Genomic DNA, 23,942 nt, shown 5'->3' with positions numbered 1-23,942 from the left:
ACACACAGAGCTACATCCTCGAGGTCTTGATGTCCTTCTCTCCAGTGGCTTTTTCTCCTTTCTGTTTCTGCTCCCAGTCTATCTCCATACCCCAGACTTTGTCACCACCCAGAATGGTTTTACCTCTGAAATCCTAAGCTCTGGTATCCCTATCTCTGGCCACAATCTCACATTCTCTCAGCCTTGTCCTCCTACACCTGCCCTTGACTGTACCTGCCATTTATCCCTTCACTTCTCTCAACCTCGCAGCCCTTTCCACATCTTACTCTTTGATTCACATTGAGCTGCAGGATGGATCACTAAATCACATTCTTTCTCAGATCTTTAAACCCCTGTCCTCCTCTGCCCTTGTCCAGCCCGACAAACCACTGGATCAGTCTGACAATCTGTCACTAAAGCTACTCAGTGTCACTGGGGAAAACCACAACAGAATTTGCTGGATCCACTACAAACTCCTGGTCTCCTCTCTCAGTTGAACCTCAAACATCTTTCAAACGTCTATTTTCTTGATCTATGTTGGCCTCTAATGCCTTACCACTCAGTCACTCTTTCAAATCTTTAGTTGTGTCCTCTAATTCCCTATCCAAACTCTAGTCTTTACCCTTGGCCAGAGATATGTTCAATCAAGAGAACTAAAGTCATCAGGTGTGAATTAGATCAAATTTCTGAAAGTCATATCAGCTAACTAATGCCCTGCACCCTCCTTTGGTCCCTCTCTGCAGGCCCTCTGGGTGAGCCATGCTACTTCCTGTCCAAAGACTACATCACCTATACTCTACTCCATTCTTTCCCACCTCCAATGGAAGATCCTATAATGGTCCCCTTTCTCTCTTACATCTTCAACCCTTCTCCCATTTTGCTATCTCTTTCTTTTCAGCTTCTAAATATGCACAAGTACCTCCTATTCCAAAGATATATCAGTTGATCTTTTTGTCCCTTTCTAGCCATAGCCCCATTTTTCTTATTTCTTCTTTAGCCAAGTTTTTTGAAAGAATATTCTATATTCTGTACTTATTATTCTGTCTCTACTTATTCATCTCCTTCTTACCCCTGATCTTTGCTCTTTACTGATTTATACAAAGCATTGACTAGCTCCTATCTCAATTCCCTAAAACTCAGCTAACAATAGATCCAACTGTTCAATAAAAGTTTAACAAAGGCTTGGCTCTAACGTATATGGGGATTATAATGCAGGAAAGACATACTGTATCTGAGTTATCTCGAACCAGTTACTTAATCTCTCTATGCCTTGGTATTCTTATCTGAAAAACAGGCATGATAAGAGTACTTTCCCCCTTATATTTGTGAGGGTTGAAGATGGCGGAGGAGTAGGGTCCCCAACTCACCTGTCCCCACCAACGTACCTAGATAACTTTCAAATCATCCTGAAAACCTATGAATTCGACCTGAGATTTAAAGAGTGAACAGCTGGAACGCTACAGAGAGAAGAGTTTGCACTTCTAACAAGTTCAACTCATTTTTAGCCACTCTGCACTTATCAAAATGACTAGAAAGAAGAAATCACCACAAAAGAAAGAATCAGAAACAGTACTCTCTCCCACAGAGTTACAGAATTTGGATTATAATTCGATGTCAGAAAGCCAATTCAGAAGCACAATTATAAAGCTACTGGTGGCTCTGGAAAAAAGCATAAAGGAATCAAGAGACTTCATAACTGTAGAATTTAGGTCTAATCAGGCCGAAATTAAAAAATCAATTAAATGAGATGCAATCCAAACTGGAGGTCCTAATGATGAGTGTTAATGAGGTAGAAAAAAGAGTGACATAGAAGACAAGTTGATGGCAAGGAAGGAAGCTGAGGAAAAAAGAGAAAAAGCAATTAAAAGACCATGAAGAAAGGTTAAGGGAAATAAATGGCAGCCTCAGAAGGAAAAATCTATGTTTAATTGAGGTTCCAGAGGGCACCGAGAGGGACAGAGGACCAGAAAGCATATTTGAACAAATCATAGCTGAGAACTTCCCTAATTGGGGGAGAGAAACAGGCATTCAGATCTAGGAGATAGAGAGGTCCCCCCCTAAAATCAATAAAAACCATTCAACGCCTTGACATTTAATAGTGAAACTTGCAAATTCCAAAGATAAAGAGAAAATCCTTAAAGCAGCAAGAGATAAGAGATCCCTAACTTATATGGGGAGAAATATTAGATTAACAGCAGACCTTTCCACAGAGACCTGGCAGGCCAGAAAGGGCTGGTAGGGTATATTCAGGGTCCTAAATGAGAAGAACATGCAGCCAAGAATACTCTATCCAGCAAGGTTCTCATTCAGAATAGAAGGAGAGACAAAGAGCTTCCAAGATAGGCAGAAACTGAAAGAATATGTGACCACCAAACCAGCTCTGCAAAAAATATTAAGGGGGACTCTGTAAAAGAAAGAGGAAGCCCAAAGAAATAAGCCACAAAACAGGGACTGAATAAATATTATTATGACACTAAATTCATATCTTTCAATAATAACTCTGAATGTGAATGGGATTAATGATCCCATCAAAAGACGTAGGGTTTCAGACTGGATAAAAAAGCAAGACCCATCTATTTGCTGTCTACAAGAGACTCATTTTATTTTATTTTATTTTATTTATTTTATTTTATTTTTTTATTTTATTTTTTTAAGAGACTCATTTTAGGCCTAAGGACACCTACAGCTTGAAAATGAAAGGTTGGAGAACCATTTACCATTCAAATGGTCCTCAAAAGAAAGCAGGGGTAGTGATCCTCATATCAAATAAATTAAAGTTTATCCCAAAGACTGTAGTAAGAGATGAAGAGAGACACTATATCATTCTTAAAGGATCTATCCAACAAGAGGACCTAACAATCATGAATATTTATGCCTCTAATGTGGGACCTGCCAAGTATCTCAATCAATTAATAACCAAAGTAGACATACTTAGATAATAATACACTTATACTGGGAGACTTCAACACGGTGTTTTCTGAAAATGACAAATATTCTAAGTAAAACATCTCCAAAGAAACAAGAGCTTTAAATGATACACTGGACCAGATGGGTTTCACAGATATCTACAGAACTTTACATCCAAATGCAACTGAATACACATTCTTCTCAAGTGCACATGGAACTTTCTTCAGAATAGACCACATACTGGGTCACAAATCAGGTTTCAACTGATACCAAAAGATTGGGATCGTCCCCTGCATATTTTCAGACCATAATGCTTTGAAACTTGAACTCAATCACAAGAAGAAATTTGGAAGAAACTCAAACACGTAGAGGTTAAAGAGCATCCTGCTAAAAGATGAAAGGGTCAACCAGGAAATTAGAGAAGAATTAAAAAGATTCATGGAAACTAATGAGAATGAAGATACAACTGTTCAAAATCTTTGGGATACAGAAAAAGCAGTCCTAAGAGGGAAATACATCGCAATACAAGCATCCCTCAAAAAATTGGAAAAAACTCAAATACACAAGCTAACCTTGCATCTAAAGGAACTGGAGAAAGAATAGCAAATAAAACCTACACCCAGCAGAAGAAGAGAGTTAATAAAGATTCGAGCAGAATTCCATGAAATAGAGACCAGAACTGTAGAACGGATGAACAAAACCAGGAGGTGGTTATTTGAAAGTATTAATAAGATAGATAAACCATTAGCCAGCATTATTAAAAACAAAAGAGAAAAGACTAATTAATAAAATCATGAATGAAAAAGGAGAGCAATACCAAGGAAATACAAACGATTTTAAAAACATATTATGAGCAGCTATATGCCAATAAATTAGGCAATCTAGAAGAAATGGATGCATTTATGGAAAACCACAAACTACCAAAACTGGAACAGGAAGAAATAGAAAACCTGAACAGGCCGATAACCAGGAAGGAAATTGAAGCAGTCATCAAAAACCTCCCAAGACACAAAAGTCCAGGGCCAGGTGGCTTCCCAGGGGAATTCTATCAAACTTTTAAAGAAGAAACAATACCTATTCTACTAAAGCTGTTCCAAAAGATAGAAAGGGATGGCATACTTCCAAACTCATTCTATGAGGCCAGCATCACCTTAATTCCAAAACCAGACAAAGACCCCACCAAAAAGGAGAATTATAGACCAATATCCCTGATGAACACAGATGCAAAAATTCTCAACAAGATACTAGCCAACAGGATCCAACAGTACATTAAGAAGATTATACACTATGACCAAGTGGGATTTATCCCTGGGATGCAAGGCTGGTTCAACACTCGTAAAGCAATCAACGTGATAGATCATATCAGCAAGAGAAAAAACAAGAACCATATGATCCTCTCAATAGATGCAGAGAAAGCATTTGACAAAATACAGCATCCATTCCTGATCAAAACTCTTCAGAATGTAGGGATAGAGGGAACATTCTTCAGCATCTTAAAAGCCATCTACAAAAAGCCCACAGCAAATATCATTCTCAATGGGGAAACACTGAGAGCCTTTCCCCTAAGATCAGGAACATGACAGGGATGTCCACTCTCACCACCACTATTCAACGTAGTACTAGAAGTCCTAGCCTCAGCAATCAGGCAATAAAAAGAAATAAAAGGCATTAAAATTGGCAAAGAAGAAGTCAAACTCTCCCTCTTTGCAGATGACATGATATTGTACATAGATAACCCAAAAGCCTCCACCCCAAGACTGCTAGAACTCATACAGCAATTTGGCAGTGTGGCAGGATACAAAATCAATGCCCAGAAATCAGTGGCATTTCTATATACTAACAATGAGACTAAAGAAAGAGAAATTAGGGAATTAATCCCATTTACAATTGCACCCAAAAGCATAAGATACCTGGGAATAAACCTAACCGAAGAGGTAAAGGATCTATACCCTAAAAACTACAGAACACTTCTGAAAGAAATTGAGGAGGACACAAAGAGATGGAAAAATATTCCATGCTCATGGATTGGAAGAATTAATATTGTGAAAATGTCAATGCTACCCAGGACAATTTATACATTTAATGCAATATCTGTCAAAATACCACGGACTTTCTTCAGAGAGTTGGAATAAATCATCTTAAGAGTTGTGTGGAATCAGAAAAGACCTCGAATAGCCAGGGAAATATTGAAAAAGAAAACCAGAGCTGGCGGCATCACAATGCCAGATTTCGAGTTGTACTACAAAGCTGTGATCATCAAGACAGTGTGGTACTGGGACAAAAACAGACACATAGATCAATGGAACAGAATAGAGAATCCAGAAATGGGCCCTCAACTCTATGATCAATTAATATTCCACAAAGCAGGAAAGACTATCCACTGGAGAAAAGACAGTCTCTTCAATAAATGGTGCTGGGAAAATTGAACAGCCACATGCAGAAGAATGAAACTAGACCATTCTCTTACACCATACACAAAGATAAACTCAAAATGGATGAAAGATCTAAATGTGAGACAAGATTCCATCAAAATCCTAGAGGAGAACACAGGCAACACCCTTTTTGAACCTGGCCACAGTAACTTCTCACAAGATACATCTATGAAGGCAAGGCAGACAAAAGCAAAAATGAATTATTGGGACTTAATCAAGATAAAAAGCTTCTGCACAGAAAAAGAACAGCCAACAAAACTAAAAGACAACCTACAGAATGGGAGAAGATATTTACAAATGACCTATCAGATAAAGGGTTAGTATCCAAGATTTATAAAGAACTTCTTGAACTCAACAGCAGAAACAAACAATCCAATCATGAAATGGGCAAAAGACATGAATGGAAATTTCACCAAAGAAGACATAGACATGGCCAACAAGCACATGAGAAAATGCTCCGCATCACTTGCCATCAAGGAAATACAAATCAAAACCACAATGAGATACCACCTCACACCAGTGAGAATGGGGAAAATTAACAAGGCAGGAAACCACAAATGTTGGAGAGGATGCGGAGAAAGGGAACCCTCTTACACTGTTGGTGGGAATGTGAACTGGTGCAGCCACTCTGGAAAACTGTGTGGAGGTTCCTCAAAGAGTTAAAAATAGACCTGCCCTACGACCCAGCAATTGCACTGCTGGGGATTTACCCCAAAGATACAGATGCAGTGAAATAGCAGGATACCTGCACCCCGATGTTTCTAGCAGCAATGTCCACGATAGCCAAACTGTGGAAGGAGCCTCGGTGTCCATCGAAAGATGAATGGATAAAGAAGATGTGGTCTATGTATACAATGGAATATTCCTCAGCCATTAGAAATGACAAATACCCACCATTTGCTTTGACGTGGATAGAACTGGAGGGTATTATGCTGAGTGAAATAAGTCAATCGGAGAAGCACAAACATTATATGGTCTCATTCATTCAGGGACTATAAAAAATAGTGGAAGGGAATAAAGGGGAAAGGAGAGAAAATGAGTGGGAAAAATCAGAGAGGGTGACAAAACATGAGAGACTCCTAACTCTGGGAAATGAACAAGGGGTAGTGGAAAAGGAGGTAGGAAGGGGGATGGGGTGACTGGGTGACGAGCACTGAAGGGGGCATTTGATGGGATGAGCACTGGATGTTATGCAAATGTTGGCAAATTGAACTCCAATAAAAAATGTACAAATAAAAATAAAGTAAAATAAATAACCTTTAAAAAAATATTTTAAAAAAATCAGGTATCTGCACCAAAATCCATGAGTCATGCCTCCCCTCAGGAGTCTCCTACTGGTGTATTTCTCTAAATACGTCTCTCCAATGAGAGTTCCTTATCCCTGTCCTATTTGAGTCTCTGCCCAGAGGGGATGGGATACCCAACATTTCCCTAATCTCTGCAGATCTCTCGCTCTGCCCACATGTCAGCACTTACTGTCTAAAATACCTGCATTTAGATGAGTTCCCTGGTTCAGATCTTTTCCAAGGACAGAGCAGACTCTTGCCTAACACCCTCATAACTAAGGGAGGGAGTAAAGTTAACCTCCACCCTCACATAGGATCACTTGCAACCCCTGCTCCCAAATAGCAGTGGGTACACCAAGCCTCTACCCACCCAGGAGAGTAGGCATTATTGTTTTGAATTTACAAGTGAGGAGGTGAGAGCAGTTAAGAATGTCCAAAACCACAGAGCTAGGAAAGGTGATGGAGAATTCATTTTGTCTCTCTGACCAGAAATCATTCCACTCCCTGACACACAGCATTGCTTCACATCTTATAAACTAGAGTGCAGTCATTTCCAGACCAACTTAAACAATTGTGGCCCTCCAGCTGTAAAGATTAGTGACAAAGGCTGAACAAGAGGGACATTCCTTAAAGGACTTTTCTTGCAGATTTGGCCAACTGCTTGACTAATATTTACAATTACTATGTCTCCTTCAGGTGGGAAAATGTATGTTCCCTTTCCTCTGTGCACATAAATGTTCCTTAATAAATCAGACTTGTTGACAGTCTGGAAGAAAGCCTTTCATCGTCCTGCACAGGTTCGCTGAGGATAATAACGTCACTGAGCCAGCTCACACAGAGTGAGTGGAAGAGAGAGGAACATGCATATTTACAGGTGTAAATGCCATCCTTAGGCTAATGTTACCCAGATCTTCATGTTCAGCTAAGGCTTCTGCTCTGAATTCTGGAATCCTATGTCTACCTGGCCATTTGGCATCTCCACTGGGATATTTCACCCTGTCTTAGAGTGAAGGTGCCCAGATGGAACTTCTTTTTTTTTTTTTAATTTTATTTATTTATTCATAGAGACACAGAGAGTGAGAGAGAGAGAGAGAGAGAGAGAGAGAAAGGCAGAGACAGAAGCAGGCTCCATGCAGAAAGCCCGACGTGGGACTCGATCCAGGGTCTCCAAGATCACGCCCTGGGCTGCAGGCGGTGCTAAACCGCTGTGCCACCGGGGCTGCCCCCAGATGGAACTTCTAATTTTATTGTCTCACCTCCAGAACCATGATCCTCCTTATTGTTTCTGATTTCAGCAGATGGCACCACTATAGCCCAAGGAGACAGTGAAGGGTTTTTATCAGACAGTGGCATGGCTAGCTTTATTTATTTAGAAGAATATCATCCTAACAACAATGTGGGGTCAAAATTTTACAGTTGAGAGGAGAGAATTGAGTTGGTGTCTACTAAGAAGGGTAATCTGTAAGGCTTTGTGACTGAGTTAATTTATGTTAACAAAATTCAATATGTAAGAGTAAGATAATAAAATGTGTTTCTAGAAATTGCTATTAGGTTTGATCATTTATAGACAACAAATGTTGAGTAGCAGCAATTCTGTATAATTTGCTTATTATATTATAGCAGAGTTGATAGGCATCTCTATCAAAAGTATAAGGTGCCGGGATGCCTTGTTGGCTCAGTTGGTAGAGCATGTGATTCTTGATCTCAGGGTTGTGAGTTTGAGCCTCCCATTAGGGGTGGAGCCTACTAAAAATTAAAAAAAAAAAAAAGAAATAATAAGATATCTACTTTTGATAAAAACATTAGAAAAGAAACAAACATTTACTACTGGTGTGAGTACAAGTGGTGGAAAACTTTCTGGAAAGCAATTGTGTCCTAAGTCTTAAAACAATAAAATTTCACACAATTATTTTACTCAAGAGAATAAATACCAATGAAAACACCAATGTAAAAGAATTCATTCCAGAAGTATTTATAACAGAGAAAAAAAGGAATTAGTCCAAATGTTCATTTACAAGAGACTTTGAATAAATAAGTGTCATCTGTTTCATGAAATAGCACACAACTATTAAAGTGATGAGTAAAATGAAAATGTAATGTCATGAAACAATCTCCACAATATATTCTTTTTTTGTTTTTAATATTTTACTTATTTACTCATGAGAGACAGAGAGAGAGAGAGAGAGGCAGAGACACAGGCAGAGAGAGAAGCAGGCTCCATGCAGGGAGCCCCATGTGGGTCTCAATCCCGGGACTCCTGGATCATGCCCCGGGCTGAAGGCAGGCATTAAACCACTGAGCCACCCAGGGATCCCCTCCACAATATATTCTTGAGCATCAGGACAAGATTTAAAAACAGATGTGTCATATGATACCATTTTTATTAAAAAAATAAGATTGTATACCTAATTATTACAATATGCAGAGAAAAATTACCAGAAAAAAAAGATATTCCTAAATGTTAAGAGACTACTTCTGACCAGTATCCTTTCAGAAGATTTTTTAAAATATAACTTTGAGTATTTTATAAAAATTTGGGACAACCTTATTTTTATATTAAAACAAAAGCTACATTCAAAAGAGAAATAAAACTAACAACAACAAAAGCTTCATAAATCTTTAAATACATATGAGAATGATCACTTCTTAGGGAAAATCCCAGTGTCCAGATGAACTTCCCTAATCTCCAGCGTGAGCAGCGACTGATCCCTTGCTACATTTTCCAGGATGTCAACATTAAAAATGGAGACTGTGTCCTTCCACAGATGACATTCAGTGTCTGTAAACAATGTAGGTACCACAGGTTTGCACCAATAGGCAAAGCATGCCTGTGGACCTTGTGAGGAATTGGCAGGTGTTTCTCATTTCTCATAGATACAAATTGTTCTTCGGGTTGAAAACTACATTGTGAAGGCTAACACCATTAATATAAATTCTAAGTTCTGAAGAAAAAGCAACTCTTTCATCAACTGTTTGTATTTTTCTGTTTCCTGATTTCCTGATTCCTATTTTAAAAGTGTAGGACTCTGGGAACCTGGTCTGGGACCTAAGTAGATCTAGGAGCATGAGATAACTTATTAATATTCTTATGAATATGAAATTGTAATTAAGCTTTCAGTAGCCACGTTAAAAATGAATTGAATTAATAATCTTTTATTTATAAAGATTTTATCTATTCATGAGAGACACAGAGAGAGAGGCAGAGACATAGGCAGAGGGAGAAGCAGGCTCCCTGTGGGGATCCGAATGTGGGACTCGATCCCAGGATCCTATCCTGGGATCATGCCCTGAGCCACCCAGGTGCCCCAAATAATCTTTTAATTAACTCAGTACTGGAATGTTAGTATTTCAACATGTAATCAATATAAGATATTATTGAAATATTTTACATTTTCATTAGTTTTTATTTGCCATTACTTAAAAATATATGTAAGCTAATACTTATACCCGTTTATATTTGCTCCCTTTCTTAGATAAAAGGTAGCACACTAACAGCACTCTGTGCCTAGCTTTTTAACTCAATACATGTGGAGGTCATGCCATCGAGATATATAGGTATCAATAACATTTGAGCATTTTCAAAAGTTTACAATCAACAGCTTCTGGCATTGACAGGAAAAGAAATTTTGTGCTGTATTCCTCTCATGGCAATACCCCTCAGAAGACACTTACCTTCCTCCTTGAAGGTCACACCACTTCAAAGAGAGCCAGTGGTTGCTTTTAGCTAATAGAAGGGTAACTCTGCCTCTGATTTATCTTTACTCTAAACTTCTAAAGGATCAGGAACTGTTACAATCCCAGAAAAGGATCTCAAGGAGAAAGATATTTGCCTTTATTTAATAATTGTACTTAATAGTTGAAAGCAGATAGGCCATAAAAGCAGTGGAAGCTGGAAGACAGCCCACAAAGTTAATTTTAAAAGATATTTATTGACTCTTTGATGGGTGTGGCTTTTTCTTTCTTTAGTACCTCCCCAGAAAGTCCTGAGCTTACATTTAACAACAAAGCTTCAGGCCTATCCCAGCTATTCCCAGCTCTCTGCGTGTAAAGCTAACCTGCCCTTGAGCCCAGGGTCCGTACTGAAGGCGGCTGGGAAACCCTTCTCCCACCTGCAGCATCATGACGCTGGCTGACTCTGGAGCCCAGGTGATGCCCTTGGTTCAGAACCACAAAGACATAGTTTGGGAATCGACGTAAGCACTCACTGGCTGTAATCCTGCAAACTCCAGATAGTGCCACCATCCTTGAGAAAATCTGTCTTCAGACTGCCTGACGAGCTGATGAGTCCTCTCTCCAAAGGAGCTCTGGGAAGAGGGAGACTTTCGCCAGAAGACACACTACAGAAGAATCCAAGACTTCTCTATGCTAAAGTTTCTACTGGAATCAACTCATTTAGTAAGTATTCCCTAAACAAAGGGCGTGATATTGACTTTTTTGGCTTTGTCAGTTGTCAAAGTTTGGCTGCAAATAGGAGAAACCATTTGCACCCTCTCATTTCTTGGCTTCCTCAGCTGGAGGGGTTCTCGGGGCTGTGGGTATTGTGGTGGCTCTTTCAGAATGTGCCAGGTCTGGCAAGGGACAAACATTGGACACAAATGTCATAGAAGGCACAGCATGTTATCTCTGTATATGCAAGATGTGAATAATTTCAACACGACAAAGAGAGAAAACCTGCCCAATGGTGGTGTGCTCTTCTATGAAACCTATCAGACCTCTGGTGGGAAGTCCATGGCTGGGGTGGGGCGGGGGGGCTTTTGAAGACGTCATCTTTGAGAACCTCTGAAAGGACTCCCTCTCTGTCTTTCAAGGTTTGTCAAGTAGCTGAGTTCACCGCACCGGCTGAGGCTGAAGAAAATATTCTCTAGGAAGACACAGGCAGGATGGTGCAAGATCTTTGTGGAACCGGATGGGTGTGTGACCCCTGTTCTGATGTTTGATGATATTTCTCAACTCCTAAAGAATAAGGAACACATCTTGAAAAAAAAAAATCATGAATCAACAAGAGGTAATAGCCCCAATGATTGTTTTATTCTTTTCCAAACCTCCAGTTTCTGTCCTTTCCAGAGTTCAGTCCCCAAAAAACACTCAGAAGGAATATTCAGAAAATATGGCTTTATCATAGAAAATAGAGCCTGATTCCACCCTTTGGGAGTCATTAAAAGCAGTAAACCAACAGCTAATCCACAGCATTTAACAGTAAAAAGTACCTGTTCTGTAAGTAATCCGGGAAGCTTAAGTTGATATGTGTGATTTGGGAAAATCACGAGTGCTTTCATTTGGGGAGAAGTTCATTCTTGTGTCAAGATGAAATCTATGCTCTCAGAAAATTCAAAGAATGCTGGCATATTTTAGTTAATCTTCTGTAGTTTTTACACCAAGTAAAGACTGTAGACTTCACATGTATTGTTATTATTCTAAATGAAAGCCAAACCAGTGCCATATTTGATAGGTATTATGCCTGAAGTTATTTTAAAATATTGTGTCATGTCTGGAAACTGATACAAGTCTCTGCATGATCATAGTTTTAAAAATCATTTAACTATTTTCTTGGGTTTTCACTAGTGGTGGAAAAGAGAAAACATGAATTAAAATGTAGTAATTACATACAATGTACTTCAGGATAAGAGGGAATGGAAACGCTTTAACAAAATGTGAATATACATGCTTTAAGCCTCGGAAGCCAGACAAGCACGTACATTGTAATGTACCAGGAACTCTGTGCTTTCACATATGTTAAAAAAAAGAAACCCCCAGGCCTAAAATGGTGTCACTTAGACCGAGTTTCCAAACTGGGGCTTAAAACCCAATCTGATTGCAGTTTCTACCCTCCCCAGAAACATGACCTTAACTGGTCAGTTTGGAAATTTTTTCTTTCCATCAGTGCCCACAGGTCTGCCACCTGGGTCCTCTCCATCCCCTGATGAAAGACAAGGTCATCTGTGTAATAAGACACCTTGCTTTTCCCTTTAGCAAACATCATGGTCTGGAACAATCCTTTTCTTCTGCTAATAACTTTCTTGCCCCCACGCTATGTCTATAAAAACCTTCCATTTTATACTTCTCAGAGCTCCCCTCTACTTGCTAGGTGGGGTGGCTGCTTGGTTCATGAATCACTTGGTAGAAAGCCACTTGGATCTTCAAATGTATTTGGTTAAATTTTTGTTATGTAGTACATATAATGAGTGATATGTATTTTTTTTCCCTGAAGTGGTTCCATTTCCTTCCTTCCTTCCTTCCTTCCTTCCTTCCTTCCTTCCTTCCTTCCTTCCTTCCTTCCTTCCTCTCATTCTTTCATTCTTTCTCTGTTTCTCTCTGCCTCTTTCTTTTTGTCATACAAAATGACCTCATTTCACAAAAATGATCTCTTCTTTTCATACCAGGTTTTCTTTGGGATGTAAGTGTGTGTGTGTGTGTGTGTGTGTGTGTGTGTGTGCGGGGTGGGGGTGGGGGGTTACCTTGCTTTTTTTCCTCTATCCCCAGGGAATTGTAACTCTGTTCCCACTCCATCTTCCTGGGCATAGTTCAAGCAAACTGACATCTTCCCCATCCAAACTCTAAGTGCCTTCTAATTTTTATGAATTATAGGGACTTTAAAGGTTTATTAAATTAGCTCATATAAATAAAAGTAATAAAATTCATATGCCAGATAAATCCATTTGTGTTCTGGAGGGGCTCAGCCTTACACAGCAGGTAGGTAGCCTCAAAGCCACACTCCAGCATCTGACAGGCCTGTCTCTTGCAGGCTCTCAGCTCAGAGTCCCCAGTGCTCTGCTGGGAGGTACATTCCACACAGTCTGGGCCTAGGGTATTGGTCCCTCAGGAAACAAAACAAAACAACTAACCAGATTAAAAAAAAATCCAAACAATAAGTGAAGGCATTTCCTATCCATGCTAGTCTCTTTTAACATTGATCAAAAACTTCAAACATTATCAATCCCAGTTTCCTCTATTAACAACATTGCTTACTATTTATTTGTCTTCTCCTTTCTTTAAGCCAACTATTGGTGTGTGTGTGTGTGTGTGTGTGTGTGTGTGTGTGTGTGTGAAAGAGTTTAATATAGTTATTTTTTGCTATATACACTGTTCATATCTCACGTTTTTCTCAATTGAACATTTCTCTTTTAACTTTATAGAGTTTCTTACTTGGGCCTAAGTTGTACATTTTTGTGAAATTGATGCTGATAGCATAAAAATTAAAAAAGATAAGTTTATGTCGTGGAAGATTGCAAAAATGGCCACAAGTTTTCATGCCCCTTATTTGTGCCCTTTGCAATACAACTTTGCTGTGTGTCCCATCAAGTCGTTGACCTATTTCCCGACTCATGACCTGTATTGGCCAGTGGAATACAGCAGCAGTAAAAAGGTGCACCATTTGTTCTCTTTCCTAAAACGTTACCTCTGCCATGTAAAAAATCCAAGCCAGCTTCCTGGAAGATGAGAGACATGTGTCCTACTTGCCCTCAATCCATGCCAATATCCTGCCAACTAACAGACATGTGGGTAAGGCCACAGCCACTCCCCCTCAGCCCACCTGCCAGATGACCACAGCCTCCGGAACAGCCCAGTTGACATCAGCCACTCTTGTCCCAGATCAGCAGAATGGACCAGATGACCTGCAGATGTGTGAGCAATAGTAAATGATTGCAGCTTTCAAGCACTCAGCTTTGGGACAATTTGCTATAAGGCAGTAAATACCTGATTCACTTATACACTTATATTTTCTTTGAACATTGCTTGTCCTTAACTCTTTAATCCATATAAAGTTTATTTTTGTGCATAGCGTGAGGTAGTTAAGGGGTTTTTTATTTATTTTACTAAAAGTATGGCTGATTTTCTCAACACTATTTGTTGAAGTTTCTTTCATCACTGATTTGAAATGCCATGGTTTTGATTAACTAAATCCCCATATGCACAAGGGCTTGCTTCTAGACTCTTAATATGTTCTGATTATTTATTTTCTTCTATCTGTGCTAATAGCACAATGTTTAATTTCTTAATTTTAGACTATGACTTGATATCTGGAATCTCCCTGTAAAATAATGTAGGAACCCAGTTATGAGAAATTAAGGGAGAGATTATTGTCTTAAATACTTTTGTATTCCCCTTAGAATCCACCTAGCTCCTGTGGTGATTGCAAAATATTTTTTGAAAGAGGAAACATTTGGCCTTCTATACTGTAAATCTGTGGCATTTAATATATAGAAATAAATTGGGGAGACTGTGGTTTACAAAGCTGATATTTATGGTTGTTATCCCTTTTTATCTTCACAACTCTCTAAGACATAAGGTTAGCAATATGAGAAAGGTTATATCATCATGATGGTGGAAGGAGAAAAAAGAGAAGGAAGAGAAGAAGCAGGGAAGGAGGAAAAAGCTAACATCTGCCAAGTGTTTACTCTGTGTTAGTGTCTATATTGAACGCTGTACATGCCTTGCCTTATTTCCCGCTCACAACAAGTTTGTGAGGTTAGTACTATTTATGTATCCCGTTTTCAGAAGAGAAGGTGAGATTCAGAGAAGTTAAGTAACTAGTTCAAAGCCACACAGCTTATGAGTCAAAATTCAAAATGAATGTGAATACAAGGGGAAAAAAACACTTAAAAGAAAATAGTCGTCTTCTCTGGCTGCTGGATCATGACAATTTCTATTTTCTTATCAGTTTTTCTGTTGACCAACTTTCCTGCAAGGAGTACACATTATTTTAGTAAATGTAAAATAGAAACATAATAATAATAATAATAGTGTACAAATAACCCCCAAAAGATGACACGTTGTAGCTACTGGAATGTCCTATAAATTTTGCAGTGACACAGTAGAGAGTTTTCTCTCTCACACAGCCTGGCTGGACCAGTTACCAAGTGAGAAGGGGAGGGCAAGATGTGCCCAGCAGTCCATCCGCCAAATCATTACCCATCCTGCCCCATGCCCATCTCTCCCCTGCACTCATCATCAGAACATTGCACACCTGCCTGGGACCCTTGGATAACATTCTGGTCCTTACCTTTATAAAGAGTAGAACCATATTAGTGAAAGAATTTTTTACAAAAACAAAACAAAACACACACACACACACACACACACAATAGCTGACAAAGAAGTTTAGAAGGTACAGAAAAAATTCAATTTGACCCTGATTCCTATTTCTGCTTCTCAGACCACCTGTTGCCTGAATGTGAACAAGTGGTGAGTGTGGGCACTGTCTATACTTGCTATATTTTAATGGTTAAAAAATAAGTAAGGGTTGGTTTATGAATATTGGGACAGAGGTGACAACCTTTTACTACAGCCCAATAGTAAAACAGGATAGGACTTCTGAAAAGAGGAGGGAAAGGCAAAAATAATAATGACTAAATCATGAAGAAAAAAAGAAGGAAGAATGAACAAAAAGAAAAGGTGAAATAAATAAAAATCATCACCATGGAAGGGATGACACTGAGTTTCCTAATAGGTCCAGTAAATATGAAAGGGCTGAATTCTAGTGAAAAGATGAAGACAGGCATTTTGTGTGTGGTGTGTGTGTGTGTGTGTGTGTGTGTTTAAAAACTACAATAAAGTTAAAGGAAAAGGAGAAAGTAAAGGAACAAATACATAAATGTGGCAAATATACGACTGACACCCCTACTTCCTTCTTACTCGCACCTGACAAGGTGAAATTCATGGTGAAAGAACTCACAGGTCAAAGAGAAACGTCAGCATAGTGGGCTGCAACCTATGGTGGTGAGTGACTGGAGGGATGGGTGCTTTTGTCTTTATTTCTTCTCCTTTTTCTCCTTTCTTTTGATTTTTTTTTTTTTTTAGTAACAACAGCCAGTTTTATTGTTGAACATTTACATCTCATAAAAATGATTAAATACTAAGATGATCCAGGAAGCCAGCTTGAAATGAATCGCTTAAAGATAAAACAGTATTATTTGCCAGGGTTAAGATTCGGTTAGATTCTTAATTAGATTCTGATTAGATCCAGTTAAATTTATGCATAGTAAAATAAAAATTAATATTGAGGGGTGCCTGGGTGTCTCAGTTGGTTGAGTGCCCAACTCTTGGTTTTTGGCTCAGGTCATGATCTCAGGGTTGTGAGATCGAGTGCCCTGTGAGCCCAAAATAAGTCTGCTTGAGATTCTCTCCCTCTCCCTCTTGTCCCTGCACCAGCTTGCTGACACGTACATGGGTGCACACACATGCTCTCTCTCAAATAAATAAATAAAATCTTAAAAAAAAATCAAAATTGAGAGGCTAGCAACTCTAGGAACAGAAATAGAGTACTATATCTTCCAGGAACAGAAATAGAGTACTATATCTTCCAAACAAGTGGAAGGGAACAAATAAAAAAAAAAACTAAAACAAAAGTTCAATTAAAAAAAAAAGGAAAGGGGGGAAAATGGTTGAACAAAGTTTAAAATGGTAGAGAAAACCCAAACTCATTCATTCAACAATTATACTATGAAGTACTAAAAGCCACGTACTATTTTGGGAACCAGGGATTCAGCAGTAAACAAAACATAGAAAATATCTGCTTTCATGAAGCTTCTGTCCTAGTGGCTGGAAACATAAAGGAGATGAATGAATAAATCATGTGGCATGTTTTATGATGATAAGGGCAAGACAAATAAATGCAATTGATACATTAAGGATGGGAAAAACTTGTCAAAAATGGCCTCACTGAGAAAAAAAAATATATGAAGGAGGTAAGGAATTGAACCACGCAGATGTGAGGGGAAGGGCATTTTGGACAAAGGTAGTGCAAACATCCTGGGGCTAGCATGTGCTTGAGAAGGCTGTACAGAGCAGAGGGAAGGGTAGAAGAAGGTGAGGTCAGAGATAAAACAGGACCACATCATATAGGATCTTTACTCTAAGTGAAAAGGGTCTCTCTAGAAGCCACAACGTGAACAGACCATAGGAAGAAAAAGCAGACACTAGTTGGGTGGCTCCCACCCAACTAAGAGAACTGAGAGACCACAGTTCAGACAGGTGAAGTGGTGGGAGAGAACTGAGAGACCACAGTTCAGACAGGTGAGGTGGTGGGAAGGGCTGGGGAGTCTGGGAAGATGGCAAAGAAGTCCACAGGATTTGCTGGCAGATTACATGTGTGCTGTGAAAGAGATGAGTCAGGATGGTGTTTATTTTGCACTTGGAGCCATGACAAGTAAATTAAATTTAAAATTGCAATTAATACTAAATCTGAGATATATACTCATATTATCCCCAAGTGAGCTACAGGAGCCAGAGTTCCAGGCTGGTCCTTGGCCAGCGCATCACTCCGCAATGCTCTATCTTCCCTCCATTCATAGAAGCCTCCCGGATTACCAGAGTCAGGTTGCCCATTCCCTACGGCTTTGACCAACCCAGATGCCTGACCCAAAGCGAGTGCATGTGTTTGACACGGAAAAAAGTGCATTTTTACATAAGAAAAGCCAAACATGATCCCTTGGTTTTTAAGCTTCTCTCACAGAAAATCGTCATGTCACCTTGGAAGAGATTAAACTAGTGGAGACAGCAAATGACTTTACTTGGTGTCACCTTAGAAATGAACAGTCCTAGGGGCACCTGGGTGGCTCAGTAGTTGAGCATCTTCCTTCGGCTCAAAGTGTGATCCCAGCATCCTGCGATTGAGTCCCCCAACAGGCTCGCCTCAAGGAGTCTGCTTCTCCTTCTGCCTATGTCTCTGCCTTTCTCTCTGTGTCTCTCATGAATAAATACATAAAATCTTTTTATAAAAAGAAAGAAATGAACAACCCTATCCTTTACAAATCAATTAACATTTATGATGGAGGAAAAATCAGTAGGTGATTTTTCAACATATGTTGTGTTTAGGATTAACTGATTTTAAATTTAAATTACTTGTCACAGTTCCAGGAGCATAAGTGCATTGCAAATACTAGCTGTTTTTTACAGATAGATTTATGTATGTATGTATGTATGTATGTATTTATTTGGGGTGGAGGCAGAGGGAGAAGGAGAGAGTACCAAGCAGACTCCATGCTCAGTGCAGAGCCTGGTGTGGGTCTTGATCTCACCACCCGGAGATCATGACCTAAGATGAAACCAAAGTTGAACACTCAGCTGACTGCGTCACCCAGGTGCCTCCCCCATCCCCCACAACAAGTACCATCTCTAACAAACTTTCTTTGAGAAGCAACGAAATTGGTAAAAGTTAACATTTGTTTACAAATTGTTTTCTCCTCCAGTGAGGAGATGGGGGCTGAGAAGTGGAAATATATAAAAACTTAAAGGCTAGAACACACCACCAAGAATCCACATACATGATGCCAAACCACTCTAAAGTTATCATGTAAGTCAGTGAGAAGATAAGAAAATAAAAAACTTAATTTTCTGCAACTTTTTCCAGGTAATTATTTTTTAAAAAAGGGGCATTGTGTTTAATACTGAGAATTGAAGTTTATTTTAGCAATGGAAATTAGAACAGCATCATATCACTATGGATGCTTGTAGAACTCCTTCCTTATCATCTGAGCTCCTGAGTGCCTTGCACCTGCCAGTCTATGAATGCCTCCATTTGCTGAACTGCCTGGCACCTTCCCTTCCTGGTACCTACACAAGAGCCTCTTGACCACAGCTAAAGTCCTTCCCACACAAGTTTCTTAGTTATCCCCAATTCACCATTAATCCATTAAACAGTGCCCATTCTCAAGCTTGAGCATTAAGATTCGTGTAAGCAGTCTGTTACGTGCAGACCCCTGGGCTTCAGCCCCGGACTCCAGATTCAGTAAACAGAGCATAGGACTTTGTTTTTTAACTGATTATCCAGGACATTCTCATATGTGTAATCCACTGACCATCTTTGTTTTTTATTTTTTTCTAGGGAGCCTGTTGCGGGACTCCATCCTAGGACCCTGGGATCAAGACCTGAGCCGAAGGCAGATGCTCAATGCTGAGCCACCCAGGTATCCCCACTGACCATCTTTGAAGAAACACTGCTGTAAGAATAGTGTACATCCTTGCTACTCAGAGTGTGGGCCACAGACCAGCAGCATTCTGTAGTGTTTGGAGCTGGTTAGAAATGCAGAATCTGGGGCTCCACCTGAGACCCTTCTGAATCAAAATCTGCCTTGTAAGAAGATTCCCCAGGTTCTTCATGTTCACATTAAATTTTGAGGAGCCCTGATTGTATTACACAAAAGAAACATGTTGACCATATATTTTAGTAAGGGCTTTATTGTGCTTTGAGGCTTTAAACACATTTTAAAGTTTATTTTTTTATTTTTATTTTTTTGAGAAATCGCATACACTGTTCTCCCATTCTCCAATTTGGTTATTTTCTCCAGAACACAAAGATTTCTTACAGAGATTACTTTGTCTTTCTCTTTACAAAATAATTTTTGGGATATTGCTGGCTCATCAAGAGAACAATGTGCTATTTTTAATTTATTATAATTTTCTTAATCATGCATAGACAGTTCCTGCTCTAAATTCATAGAGGATTGGATTTGTTTGCTTAAGCCATGACATTGGGGTCATCTCCCAAACAAATATCTCATCTTGCCTGATGAAATCAGGAAGGTGCCTCTGGTGTCCAAGGGATGAAGTATCTCATGTACTGGGAGGGGACTGAGCTCCTCGGCCAGGGGAAGCCAGAACATCTGTTACAGGCATGATCCAGCCTGCTGGCTGAGCTCAGTCTGCAGAGGTGCTTAGGATGAAGCATTGGGTCTTCATCTGAAAACACTGCTATGGTCATCAAGATGTTTGCAATGGAATCCAGGACACACCCTGGTACTTAGGGAATAAGTACACACTTATGAAAAAATGATTAATATAATAGTGGGACCCAAAAGTTCTCAGGCTGGCTTAAGCCCTGACTGTTCTTTTGCTCATTTTTTTTTTTATTCACTGGAAATAGACTTAAAGAGTATTTCAGGAAGAACATTTTTGCAAACATAAATCATCTGGAAGATTAAACAGAGTAGTTCAGATAATGAAAGAGATAGAAAGACAACACCATGAAGTTTGACTTGTATTCCAAAAGCATTGTGGATACTTTATGTCTATTTTAATCAACTGGTAATTTTCTTAGAAATAAAACTTGATATTTGGCATTTTGCTTCTCTCTTCCATTTTATTTTCATTTGTTTTAAAGATTTTATTTTTTTGAGAAAGAGAAAACACAAGCCGAGGGGGAGGGGCAATGGGAGAAGGAGACTCCGTGCTGAGCAGGAACCCTGATGTGGGGCTCGATCCCAGGACCCTGGGATCATGATTTAAGCTGAAGGCAGATGCTTAACCACTGGGCCATCCAGGAGCCCCTTCTCTACTCCATTTTAAATCCTTCTTTCTCTCTCACCTAGTGGGCTACAGGGAAGACTCACAAGATCATAATCATGAGCAAAGATAGAGTTTACAGTGCTTCAGTGCCTGGTGATGTGAGAATCTTGACCACCTACTTATATCACTTACTTGAGAAACCCCATTCTCCTATCTCAATGTACTATTTCCACAGTATGACATATATCTCTGCTGCATCCTTTAGACTTACAATATGGTGGACCCACCAATGCCCACCTCATGTTCAAGCACCCTTCTCTGCTAGGACTCTTCTCTTTTCCCATCTCTGTAACTACTTTCTAAACAAATATAGGCATTGGCCTTTTTTAATGAAAAGAGCAATTTTTAAAAAATTATACAAATATGGCTACACAAAGTAAGCCAAATGTTCTTATGAAGTGGGAGGCCACAAAAATAGTTTGTTGAACTATGAGCTAGTCATCGACAGAGTTCTAATGGGCAGAGCTCCAACCTCTGGGCATGCTGGGAGTCCAGGTGGGGAAGGAGACCATGCTCAGTGGGAAAACCCCTGAGAATGGAGTTGGGGGATGGAGTAGACTGGGGGATCCATTGGGGATGGAAGAACATTATCTGGAACAGAATGTCAGATGCCCTACGAAAGGGTTAACAGTCCAAATCCTTGAGTCCAGGGGAAGAGGGTGACTTGCATCTGGTCCTTTTGGGGACAATCATCCAAGTAGTTGTATCCAGGTGTCCTCCTCCTTTATTCACTCTTTCGTCCTCAGATGAGTACAAAAATAATTCTAACCACCATGAAATGTGTAATTTCTAAGTCAAAATTTCTAAATAATGTTTAAAGATAACTAATTCTGGAAAAAGAGACAATGGAGCAAAGTCGGACGATCTTGCCCCAGATGTCCTGAGACCACTAGGCAGGATCTAAAGGGAGCCACCTAATAGCTGTTGAGGAAGGAAATACTTTTAAATGACTAACAGTCATCCTTAGAGCTAATGCATACTCAAAAGCAGTGACTTATTTCTCAGACTGAAGGGAACGCTTTCCAGAATGTGTTTTCAGGGCCAGCAATCCTTCCCACCAAAGGCTCACAAATCTGGACCCCATCACACTTTGTTACTCCAACAAAACAGACCTTAAGAGCTCAGGGACTGTTACAGAGGATGTACACTTCACATACATAGGGACAGTCTCGTGTCTCAACACCAGGAATTCATCCTCAAATGTGCATTGCGTATGCCACGGGTATGTCTTTGTGCTTAGGCAGCTGCAGCCCCAGCCTGTGTCGCATCTGTGTGCCCTTGAGCACAGCCCAGAGCCCACAGGGCACTTAACCCTCCCCTCATCCTTCTGTGTTTGCCAAAGCCGAAGGTTTAAGTTTCTTTGTGTCTTTCCCTGCCTATTGTCAGATTGCTTATGGGAGAGGGTTTTGTGCTAAGCCTCAACCTATTTCACCAGAACCCTTGAGGATTCATTTGAGTTCCCTGGAGGGCTCTCAAAAGAGTGCTGGGCTGCCTCACCCCCGCCCCCCCACCATCCTGATTCAGTGGGGTTCCGGTGAGGCCCTAGAATTTTCATTTCTACAAGTTCCCGGGTAAGGCCTCTGCTGCTGATCTGCAGACCAAGCACACTTGGAGAGCCACAATCAGATTGGCTATTCATTCATTCAGCAAGTATTTATTGAGATTTTACTCTGTGTTACAGGCTGTACCAGGTGTTCAGGGTAAAACAATCCAAAGAGAAATGGAGTTGATAGTCTAGCTGGATAAACAGATGTTAAATAGTTGCATACATCATTATTTAGTTACAGTTGTGATGAGGAAAATTACTAGATACTGAGTCAGCAAATGACAAGGGACTTAAGGATATGAGAAAATGCTCCACATCACTTGCCATCAGGGAAATACAAATCAAAACCACAATGAGATACCACCTCACACCAGTGAGAAGGGGGAAAATTAACAAGACAGGAAACAACAAATGTTGGAGAGGATGTGGAGAAAGGGGAACCCTCCTGCACTGTTGGTGGGAATGTGAACTGGTGCAGCCACTCTGGAAAACTGTGTGGAGGTTCCTCAAAGAGTTAAAAATAGATCTGCCCTACAACCCAGCAATTGCACTACTGGGGATTTGCCCCAAAGATACAGATGCAGTGAAACGCCGGGACACCTGCACCCTGATGTTTATAGCAGCAATGTCCACAATAGCCAAACTGTGGAAGGAGTCTTGGTGTCCAGCGACAGATGATGGATAAAGAAGATGTGGTCTATGTAACAATGGAATATTACTCAGCCATTAGAAACAATGAATACCCACCATTTGCTTCGATGAAACTGGAGGGTATTATGCTGAGTGAAGTAAGTCAATCGGAGAAGGACAAACATTATATGGTTTCACTCATTCAGGGAATATAAAAAATAGTGAAAGGGATTAAAGGGGAAAAGAGAGAAGTTGAGTGGGAAATAACAGAGAGGGTGACAAAACATGAGAAACACCTAACTCTGGGAAACGAACAAGGGGGTCGTGGAAAGGGAGGTGGGCGGGGGGTGGGGGTGACTGGGTGACAGGCACTGAGGGGGCACTTGACGCGGGATGAGCACTGGGTGTTATACTATATGTTGGCAAATCAAACTCCAATAAAAAATATACAAAAAAATCAGCTAAGTATCAAAGGACACATTTATATTATTGATTCATTCATTCATTCACAATCCTCTTTCAAGAAAGTAAAATTTCCGCGTTGCAAATAACTTTTGGGAAATACCTTTAAGTTTTAAACAGTGCATATCAATCACTTGAGATGCTTTAATATGTGTCTGCTTTGAAAGGATTGATGGTGGGAATGTCTTTCCCCAGGAACCTGGTTTTAGTTTTGGCTGACATGTTATTAGGAAAAAGGAATAAAAGGAAGTTAGGGAAGTGAGCTAAGAAGGGTTTGGGGCCTTGGGTGCTGCATGGCTGAGCCATGCTGTGGATCTGGTGTTGGAGCTAGAGGCTGGACTTGTAGGAGCCAGCTCTAGAGGTGGGCTAGTCCCTGCTTCCCCTCCACAGGTAAGAAAGCTGGATCCCAGGGGATCA

General features: G+C 40.0%; 1 long non-coding RNA gene across 2 annotated transcripts; it reads left to right on the top strand.

Annotated features, from left to right (window-relative positions):
• Positions 1 to 10,612: 10,612 nt before the first annotated feature.
• On the top strand, positions 10,613 to 20,661 carry LOC112644301 (uncharacterized). Of its 2 annotated transcripts, XR_007413914.1 has the most exons (3): positions 10,613 to 10,999; positions 11,413 to 11,609; positions 19,428 to 20,661. It is a non-coding gene; the product is annotated as an uncharacterized LOC112644301 (long non-coding RNA). The 2 variants fall into 2 exon arrangements; XR_003126280.3 differs by lacking the exon at positions 19,428 to 20,661 and having other exon boundaries at positions 11,413 to 14,841.
• Positions 20,662 to 23,942: the final 3,281 nt, after the last annotated feature.

Source organism: Canis lupus, chromosome 1 (genome assembly GCF_003254725.2).
Source record: "Canis lupus dingo isolate Sandy chromosome 1, ASM325472v2, whole genome shotgun sequence".
NCBI classification, from domain to species: domain Eukaryota; kingdom Metazoa; phylum Chordata; class Mammalia; order Carnivora; family Canidae; genus Canis; species Canis lupus.
Note: the sequence above shows the minus strand (reverse complement) of the source record. Positions and strands in the feature narration are given on the sequence as shown.